Source organism: Ochlerotatus camptorhynchus, unplaced genomic scaffold (assembly GCF_037179485.1).
Source record: "Ochlerotatus camptorhynchus isolate MF236.1 unplaced genomic scaffold, CSIRO-AGI_Acam_v1.1 ptg000450l, whole genome shotgun sequence".
Taxonomy (NCBI): domain Eukaryota; kingdom Metazoa; phylum Arthropoda; class Insecta; order Diptera; family Culicidae; genus Ochlerotatus; species Ochlerotatus camptorhynchus.
Window position 1 is genome coordinate 136,201 of NW_027040936.1, and position 11,523 is coordinate 147,723.

The window sequence follows — 11,523 nt, forward strand, 5'->3', positions numbered from 1 at the left end:
TTTGAATTTTGGACAAAAGTACGATTACTAAAATGTCAATATCTTTGGAACTAGTGAACCAATTTTAAATATTTTTTTATGAAAATGAAGCTAAATAAGTTTGCTATCGTTCACTAGAATATTAAGTCTTGATTAAAAATTTAATTTTAAAGACATTTAAAAATTTACAGCATTTTTTTTTATTTTTCCTGCGAATTTTCCTTAAAAATCTTGTTTTAATCAACATTTTTAATGGGATAAAAAGATTCAAAAAATCATTCCATAATTTATTCTTAAAGTCCATTATAAAACTGGAGAAAATGAGCCTTTAATGGATGAAATCGGTTGGAAATTGTCGAAGTTATGAATTTTTTTGTAAAATCATGGAAATTGAATGTTTTAAGATTGGCCGTTGTCCCGCTCCTAGGTTCATGCACCACTTCCAGTAAGCCTTTCTGCGGACGTGTACGCATACGGTGCATTTCACTAACACTATCAGCTGTCACGCAAAATTAAATGGGATATTTTCAACAATATAATTTACGCTAGTGTTTGTGAGACCGCTCGGCGAGATCCTAACGCAACCAACTCAATTTGACAGCTTTCTTTCTTTAACATTGCTTAACGATGTATACGACAAAACGTGAATTCAAGTGTAAAAATGATCCTCAAAAGTTTTGTTACGCGTGTGGCAACTATATATTTACAAAATCGGTCAATTTCACTACTTCGTTGCAAACTGCATACAGGCTTTATTTTAAAATTGATCCTGGAGACTTTGACGAACCGTGGATTCCAAAAGTATTATGTAGTTCGTGCAAAACGTGCTTGGCTAGGTGGATGTCAGGCGCAAGGTAAATTGATTTTTTGAATAACTTTCATATAAACAATTTATGTACAGCATGGTAGTGCTTTGTTCTTTCCTGATCGATATTATCTTACTTCATCTATTTTTGATAAGTGTTAATGTCTTACTTACTAACTCACTTATTTGTTATCTGTCAGTCGCTATTTGTCCTTTGACATGCCAACCATATGGCGTCGACCGTTTTGTCATGCAACGGATTGTTATTTCTGCTTGACAAAAGTTAAGCAACAAGGACGTCACAAAACAGTTGAGTATCCACAAGTGGCTTCTATGACAAAACCTGTTCCACATTTAAGTTCGGTCCCGTATCCTGTTTATCCAAAGCGGAAACGAGCGCCCTCTGTTGAATCGACCGTTACAAAAAGTGAGGAGGAATTCAAGGAGGAATGCGAGGAAGACTTCGAGGTGGAATTGGAAAGAAACCCAAAACTGTTTACACAATCCGAATTTAATGATTTGGTGCGAGATCTCGACTTATCGAAGGAGAAATCCGAATTGCTGGCATCACGCTTGAAAGAACACAACATGCTGAGCAAGGAGGTCACAAGAAATTTGACAAATATTATTCTACAAAGGACAAGGCATGTTTTTGCCATGACGTAAACGGCTTGTTTGAAGAGTTTGGTGAGCCATATGATCCAGCTGAATGGCGTTTATTCATCGATAGCAGCAAGTTGAGCTTGAAAGCCGTTTTACTGCATCAAGGGAATGAGAAACCTTCTATTCCATTAGCTCATGCCGTTAATATGAAGGAAACGTATGAATCAATGGCTCTATTGCTCAATTTGATAAATTACAATCAACACAATTGGAAAATTTGTTCCGATCTTAAAGTGGTTGCCATGTTGACTGGATTGCAACAGGGATACACAAAATATATGTGTTTTTTGTGTAAATGGGACAGTCGAGCTCGTAAGGAACACTACGTCCGAAAAGATTGGCCAAAACGGGATAATTTCACAATTGATAAAGACAACGTTAAAAATGATCCTCTTGTGGTAAAAGAACGCATAATACTTCCACCACTACATATAAAACTTGGGCTATTCAAAAATTTCGTCAAAGCGTTGCAAAAATAAGGGCCGGCATTCCAGTACTTGAAATCAGTATTTTCAAATTTATCTGACGCAAAGATAAAGGAAGGTGTATTTGTTGGCCCACAGATCAAAAAACTGCTCAATGATTCCGCATTCAATACAGTTTTGACACCAGATGAGGAAGAAGCGTGGAAATCGTTCCAGCGTGTTGTCACAACCTTTTTAGTAAATTTCAGAAGCCCAGATTATGAGGAAGCCGTCGATGAATTGCTCAAACATTATAAGAAAATAGGTATAAATCAAAAATATTGTGTTTGTTACATATAATTAATTTCAAATCCTTTTATTTCACTGAACACAGGTGTGAATATGTCTTTGAAGATACATTTCCTACATTCTCACATGGATTTTTTCCCGGAAAATCTTGGTGACGAGAGTGATGAGCACGGCGAACGTTTTCACCAACAAATGAAGATGATGGAACGTCGTTACCAAGGGTTTTGGGATGAAGCAATGATGGGTGACTATTGTTGGTTTCTGATTCGAGAAACAAGTTCAAAACATCGAAGACAAAGTCATTCGATTCTCAATCATTTTTAATAAAACCTAAATAATTTTTTTTTGTATCAACTCGGTTTTAAATCCTGATATGCCTTAATCAAATTGATATGTAGAGAAAAGAATCTCCCATGAAAACTTTACATGCGATTTGGATGCTTACAGCGACACCTAGAAAAGGAACTCTAAAGCTGTTGTATTTCAGCAACATTTTTAAGTGTTTTACAAAAATGCTCATAACTTCGACAATTTCCAACCGATTTCATCCATTAAAGGCTCATTTTCTCCGGTTTTAAATGGACTTTAAGAATAAATTATGGAATGATTTTTTGAATCTTTTTATCCCATTAAAAATGTTGATTAAAACAAGATTTTTATGGAAAATTCGCAGGAAAAATAAAAAAAAAATGCTGTACATTTTTAAATGACTTCAAAATTAAATTTTTAATTAAGACTTAATATTCTAGTGAACGATAGCAAATTTATTTAGCTGCATTTTCATAAAAAAAAGATTTAAAATTGGTGCACTAGTTCCAAAGATATTGACATTTTAGTAATCGTCCTTTTGTCCAAAATTCAAAAAATCAAATTTTTTGTATATCTCAAAAATGGCTCTATTTTAATTTTTTCTGACCACGGCATTGAATTGAGCGTAGGATTTTGCATTGGAAATGATCATCACCTTACCGAGTTCAAAAATGCTGTAAACTAGTGTTATCATTGAATTCTTGAAAAAAAAGATAAACAAAATGGTATTTCACTATCCCAAAAATATGTTTTTATTGAAAATCAAGCGATTTTAATTTCATCGTCCTCAAATTTTGCTAAACACCCTTTCAATCTTGGGCTTTATTTATTTGTTACTTTTTATGTTGTGTGTACTTTGGACCCATTCTTTCTAATTCATCCAGCTGATTTTGTTTGCAAAAAAAAACACGCACTCCTTGATGCAAAAAAACATTGGAAAGGTGAGTTTTAATACCTACACACTAAGATTATTTAACAGGTTTATGTAAAATTTTACCGAAATCTCAACAGCTGAACGGTCGGTAAACAATTTTACAGTTTTCCTGTAATTATTTACAGACATCTGTGAAAAATTCACAGATAATTGTGAAACATTACAGGAAATCTGCGAAACTGTTTACCGAACGTTCAGCTGTTGAGATTTCGGTAAAATTTTACAGATTTCTTTAAAATTTTCTAAGTGTGTACAGAAGATTTTGAAAGCTCAGATATAGAGTTGAAGTTGTATAACACACTTAGAAAAAATCATGTAAATTTAGGTGCTCTGAGCCTGACATATACGAGCGTCAATTTTGACATAAAATTGTGTCATAATAGACGTGAAATTCAACTCAACAAAACGTATTTTTCGTCGAGTAACGAACTTTTCTGTTTCGGAGCATTTAATTTTACGTTACATGTTTGTTTACGTCTCATCTTTTTTGTCAAAGATGGATTCCGTCACATGTAAAATTAGGTATTTCTAACTGTGAAGCTAAATATTCGCAATATTTCTTAATAATTCGGTTTCAATATTTAAATCGATGGGGACGACTCTATCTACGATGTAGGAAATATTGTGATTTACTGTGGCTAGCTGTGCGTACGCTGAGTAGATAGAAAGAAGATTTATCACGATTTGGGAGATTTCCTGCAAAAAGATGATGCGCGATGCAAGTAGATGCGAGAAATGAAAGAGGATTTTTAGAAGATTGATTAGCTAGTGTGAGATTTTTCGAGCATCTAGAATTGAGATTTAGATGTGTCGCCCCCCACGATTTAAATAGAGTGCAATTGCTTTTGTGAATTGGTTTTATACAAATAAATGCTCACACACATACACTAAAACAACAGGAAGAGGAATATTTCGTCTAATAGAAGATTATAAAGCATAATTCAAATATTTAAAAAAAATCGATTTTACTCGAATCGATTTTTGTTCTTTCGATATTTTAGAGGATCGATTTTATAGTCAGTTTTAGAATCGATTCGACAACATCGATTTTTTGTTTCAAAACGCCCATTCCTAAATCTACCAGCGAATTCAAACACATAAAGCAACCAACGATACAGACAAAACGGTTGCTACGACTACCATGACAAACTCGCTCTGTAACAAAGCTCGATCCGAGTGGTAGAAGGATAATGATATATTGCTTGCCTGCTTTGTTGCAATATACACGGATGAGGACATAGCTTGATATGAATCGGGAAAAGCCATAACAAAAAAATTCCCATTAACACACGTGTATCATATTCGGCTTTACTTCGTGAAGCAGCTTGCCAACAATTTGCTCGTTTCCTTCTAGCGCCCCGAATGAGTTGTGTCGCACGGGCTGCTTGTCATGAAAAAGTACAAAGAAGATTATATCATTATTGCTTTCCACTTCTGACATAGCGTTATTATTCGGTTCGTTGATCGCTTGTCATTTTTTCAAATGGAGATATTTTTGATTCCTTGCAATCTACGCAACGCAAAACGAAGAAAGCGACGTTGTACAGATTAAATGCTCTCGGCCAGGCTTCCAATTGCTCATTACAGCTAAAATGTTATTTTTTGGAATTATGAAACTATGAGATACCTACTATAATGATAATTTTTATTTGTAAGAAGCAAGAATGGATGGTAAAGTTTGTGTATGACATACTCAATTTATCAATTGTGCTTTCAGAAGTTCACAACTAGCGATTTTATTATCTCTGATTGCTCGCTCATCACGTTGCTCATCGTTACAGCTAATCGCTATTGTGACCCTCTGAAAGCTTAGTTTAAATGATCTTTATTTCAGTTCGACTTGGATGATTACCATATACATTTGTCTAAGTGATTTAATTGCTTTCTTCATCTTTAGGTATGGGCAAAACTCAAAATTTGTTTTACAGAATTAGTCCTAGACTTAGTACACGGTCGACCACCTTGGTGGGATTGGTTCGCTTTGTTTTTAGAATTTGAATAGAAACTAATTAATTAATTTAGCTTTATTTAGGAGGCTTTCAGCCTTAGGCTGGTTCGCCTCCACTTGAATAGAAACTACTTAATACTACTATTTACAGCTTAAAACTAACCTACTCTACTATATACACTTAACCTGCTATGTACAAATTGCTTATTAAAGCATGTTCAGAAAGATTGCATTTTTGGATAAATTTGGTTGTCATATCTTCAATTTTTGAATCTACTTTGGGAATTTCTGCCTCTTGATACTTACTTACCTTACCAATCAGGCTAAGGCCTTGTTGTCCTCTGCTGTCCGAAGAAGTCGTCTCCACTCTACTCGATCCATGGCCACAGTTCGCCAGCCTCGTAGTCTGCGAAGGGACCGCAGGTCACCTTCTACTTGGTCGATCCACCTTGCCCGCTGCGCGCCTCTTGATGGAGGTCTGCTATTCTTGTGTCGAATGGACGATCTAGGATCATCCTCAACACTCTATTCTGTGCAACCTGGATTTTGTTCCTGTGGGTCTGAGCGCACGATTCCCACACCGGGGCGGCATAGAAGATCGCGGGGGCTATGATCTGTTTGCAGACAGCCAGTTTGTTTTGCCTTGAGAGGCGGGATCTGCGGCAAATGAGCGGATACAAACACCTAACCAAGGCGGAGCACTTAACTAGGGCTTTCTCTATGTGCGAGCGGAACAGGAGCTTCTCATCGAACAACATCCCGAGATAAGTAACATCAGCGGACCACTCGACCCTTGTACCATCCATTATTACGGTACAGGAGGGAGACGGTTTAAGTTTTGGCGATTGTCTGTGAAGGAACATGATCGCTTGGGTTTTCGAGGCGTTGATTTTGATTTTCCACGTGGTGGCATAATCAGTAAAGGTGTCAAGGCATCGTTGGAGCTTGTTCGTAATTTCACGAGGCATCCTACCCTTGACGGCTATCGCGGTGTCATCTGCGAACAGGAAGAACACGCAACCGTCTCCTAGAGGAGGGATGTGTTTCTTCAGGAAAGGCAGCAGACGTTTATTCAAACACTCTTTCACGTAAATTTCTTGGTTGACAGTCCCGGAAGCTATGAAAATGCTGCTTTTCAAGCCACAGGTACAGATGGCTTGCCAAACCAGATATTTCTTTGCGAACTTTGACAGTTTCATGTGCTTGAAAACATCTGCTACCTTTCCCCTTCCTTTTGCCGTATAAAACTCCGGTCCCGGAAGCTGCTTGTAGTCGGCTTTGACGTAGGTTTCGTCGTCCATTACCACGCAGTCAAACTTCGTCAGCATCGTCGTGTACAGCCTCCGGGATCGCGCTTTGGCCGTCGTATTTTGTTTATCATCGCGATTTGGAGTCACTACCTTCTTGTAAGTCGATAGTCCGGCTCGTTTTTTGGCTCGATGCACGGTTGTAGACGATACACCCAGCTTATTTGCGGCATCTCGGAGAGAGAGGTTAGGGTTTCGCTTGAAACTACCGGCAACTCTCTTTGTCGTCTCAGCGGCTTCCGGTTTTCGATTTCCCCTCGATCCAGACAAACGTTCCCCAAACACTTTAATTACATTTGTAACGGTTGATTTGGCAACTTTTAGCGATTTTGCCAACTTTGCGTGCGAGTAGCTCGGATTTTCGCGATGCGCGAGCAAAATTTTGATACGCTGCTCTTCTTGCTTGGACGGCATTTTGACAACTGAAGAGTGAATTCCAAAATCAAAATAGGAACAACATTCTACACACACACCTTCAAAATGAGGGGTGTTCAGGTTTTTTAAATGCAAAATTGAAAGAAATACGTCAAGTTGATATTGACCAAATTTTGACCGTATCACCCTTTACTTCGTAAATCTTCACAATGCTGCTCTATTGATTGACTTCAACCGAAGACAACAAATCAAGAAGACTGGCAACTTTGCCAGAATCCAAGCGACAGACACAATGGCGCTGCGCTTGAGTGAAGGTGGAAGCAACGCATAGAAAAATGGGCAAATACACAAACCTTTCTTCTGAGGATTTAATCTTTGGTATCCAATTCGTTCGAAGCATTTACCTTTGAGCGGCAGATGACGCGATTGTACCTGTCTCATAGCGTTCGTATGATAAAATGGAAGAGTTGCCAGTCTTCTTGATTTGTTGTCTTCGCTTCAACCCTCGCTTCAACCTACGTAGCTCTCTCGTCTGCCAGGGAGGGTGAGACACTTTGCGGTGAGTTCTTTTCGGGACGTTTCTGTCAATGACATATGCCGAGACATGTGAAAAGGTTTGCGCTGCAGCCTCACCGTCATCTGGATCAAGGATGTTCTCCCAAACCCATGCTAGACAATACATCTATGGCTACGGTGGTCAGCTTTACGGAAGTCATAAGAAACCGTAGCAGGATAAACGTCGAAATCAAGCACGAGTGTGACAGTGACAATTAGCGGAGGGTGATGTGGAACTAGCTTAGCTAGTGCACATGGAGCCGAGGAAATTAATGGAGCCCTGTCCTGTGTGCTCACGAAGCAGAGGTCCCAACTACGATCATTTTCGTTAACTACATGGTTAATTTGAGAAAGCGTTGCTGCGCTGTAGTTGTCGAGAAGGCTACTAATAGCTCCTGCGTGAAATGTGGAGCTATCATGACTAGAATCAGGATATGGATACAGGAATCCGCTATGAGATGGACTCCACGAAAGGCCTGGCAGATTGAAGTCACCCAAAATGAATATCTCATCAAGTGGGGTGGCACTTTCTATAACCATAGAGGTAACTCTAAGACCAGAAGGTCCCGAAATAACGTGCTCAACTTTTTGGCTCAGCTCTGGTACTCTCTTCGTCCCAAGCTAATCGATTCACCCCTCGAAACAAAGGAAAAAGCACTAACCCCTCATTTTATTTGTCAAACTTTCATAGCAAATCAAAACAAACATTGCGTAGTACTAGAATTTTGACTAGAAAGGGATACGTTAATCATTTGCTTGGGACCAATAGGCTAGTCAAGTAGTGGGCCAATTTAAAATCGTTAGTTTCGTATTGATTGTTGCTATAACTGTGAAAACTGACCGACAGTGAGTATCGATGAGTTCATTGTCCCGGACTCGATCAGGTGGAATGCTCGCTGGAATGTACAGAGCGCATAGAAATAGTGTGCGATCACCCGATTGATGGCTGTCCAAACCTGCTCGTCTGCTACGTCTAGGATGACGTAGCTTATTAAAAACGAATGTTTGAGACTTTGAAATTTTGATGAATGGGATACTTTTGAAAAATGTGTTTAGGCTCTGAACCATTTGGTGGATTATTTTAACTTTTGGTTAAAATTTGACAGATGGAAAGTTATCGATTAACCCTGCTATCCGAGCGTGGTTACTTCTGACAGACAAGAAGTTAAGGCTCTGAACCATTTGGTGGACTATTTTAACTTTTGGTTAAAATTTGACAGATGGAAAGTTATCGATTAACCCTGCTATCCGAGCATGGTTATTTCTGACAGACAAGAAGTTAAATTTCGACAACCGTGGCTCGAAAACCGGTCGATCGACAGCACGGGGATTTTCGAACATAGAAACTAACTTTCGAAATGTCACTTTTAACCACGAGATAAATTTAACTCGGCAAATGGTTCACAGCCTAAATTTTGACAACCTTGGCTAAGTTCTTCGCAAAAACCGGTCGATCGACAGCACGGGGATTTTCGAACATAGAAAATAACTTTCGAAATGTCACTTTTAACCACGAATTAAATTTAACTCGGCAAATGGTTCACAGCCTTATAGACGAGTGCACGGATGGATTTGAGTTCACTCACTCGACAAAAAGTGACACAACAGCGGGGCCCTGTTTACTAAAAATGAACACATATGTGTTCATTATTAGTAAACAGGGCCCCGCTATTGTGTCACTTTTTGTCGAGTGAGTGAACTCAAATCCATCCGTGCACTCGTCTATAGCGAAACCGAACTTTTTGTCAGTGCGAACCTCAACCTGAGCTGGATTTTAAAAACAAACGATCGAACTGACGTTTGTCAGAAAACAAGCAGGCCCAGGTTGGAACTGAATAATAAACGAATTCGCTATTAGTATCAGAATCCTTATGATATACACGAAACGAAAATCAATTATTTTATTCATGTGTTTCACTTATACATTTTTGCCAAAACATCAGCCTCATACATTTCATAAGACAAACCACATAGGTCCTATAAGAATGCATTAAAGGTATATGTGACCGTTTATACATTTCATTTGACACATGCTCTTCATTAACTTTTTGCAAGGCGTCTGCTCATTAGTTGACTTATACATTTTATGAATAATCAGCAATAGAAATTTGCCAAAAGGTATAAGGAGATTTCTATCCGTGTAGGGTAATTCACACTCTGGGATGTATGTAATTTATTATTTTCAAGGGATCAGAATTAGAATTAAATTCTAAGCAACTTTCCCGAAGACACTACAGTCTGGTTCACTTAGAATCCGGACACATAAAACCAGATGTTTCTTTTGATAGATTTGACGTAAGAAAACATGAATTTAGTCAAAATGATGGTAATTTCGAAATTACTCCGGCGGCGTCCGCATGAACTCGAGGACTTTCTTTAGAATTCCTGCCATCATTTGCCGCACACTGGACTGGTCAATCTCAGGGCCATTTTTTATCCAACATCGAGCCATCTGTGCAGCATCCTGAGTCGTATTTCCACAGTCCAGAGTCGTGGATTGATATCCTTGTCGACGAAAGCCACCTTATTGTCGGGGTACCACTGTAACACCTGCCGACTGTAGTGTCAGCATGCTAAATCTGGCCAGAACTTCATTGGACCTTTTGTGAGCCTTAATGGAAGGTATTATACATTTCTCCAGGCACTCTTGTTTATACAGCTTCGAGTCCATCGTTTTGTTGGTGATGAAAAACTTGGTTTTGTCCGAGAACCTGACTGAAATCCATCTTGACATAGGTTTGTCGTCCCGTCAGGTACCAGTCATACAACTTTCGGGTGCATGTTCTGACCAGTAGATGCTGCTTCATCGTTCTGTTCGGTTGGTTGGAGGCATTGAATGAACGGTAACCTGCTCGCAGACGGAGCCTCTGGACGGTACTACGGCTGGCACCCTATTTTTTGGCGACATCCCGATCCGAAAGTCCTCGGTTTCTCTTGATCGACCTCTACACCTTCCAGTTCAGCTGGACGACGTTTATCACACTCTTAGGATAACGGAACCGCTTGAGAACATCTCCCACGGTAGAAGCGGTAATTTTCAACCTTTTTGCGATATTTAGAATTGACCACGTCGGGTTTTCGCCGTGTGCAGGATCAATTTTCTTTTCTCGTCTTCCATCTGTTATAACTTTTTTAGTACTGCACGTATCAAGACGAAACCATAGAGGTAACTCTAAGACCACTGGGTCCCGAAGAAAATCATTATTATTTTTGGCTCACTCAGTACCAGAACAACGGTCCCAAGCAGTCCCAAGCTATTTCACTCACCCCTGCATGTTCTGCATGAATCCACACACCCCTGATGTTATCTGTCAAACTTTCATAGCGAATCAAAACAAACATAGTGTAGTAATAGAATTTCAACTAGAATAGGGTACGTTAATCGTTTGCTTGGGACCAATAGGCTACTAAAGTGGTGAGCCAATTTAAAATCGTTAGTTTCGTATTGATTGTTGACGAAACTTTCACCACTGAAACACGTGTACTTTCAAAACAAATTGCTGTTAATACATTCCAAATCCGACCACTAGAGGCGCTGGTATAGCATAAATAGTGTGTCCGGATTCTAAATGGACCAGACTTTATATACCAAAAACCCAAGTTGTCCCACTCCAACCTCGAACGACCACGTTAATGCGTGTTTAGAGTGTTTAGACCACTGTGCGCAGTGTTCAAACGGTTCCAAATTGGGTCCTGATCATCCTCCCAAAAATGAGCTCTTTTTAAGTCTCACAAACCATTTGAAATTTATATGGCAACTGTGAAAAAACCAAGCATGCATGGTTTCATATTTTTCAAACAATTAACCATATTGCTCTACTCAAAAATTGCATTTCTACAGCATAGTTGTAGCTGAGATAATTTCGTACAAGAACAGTTTACGAACTTTTGCTGAGAGCAGACGATGAAGACTCGAGCAACATGGCATTAAAAGA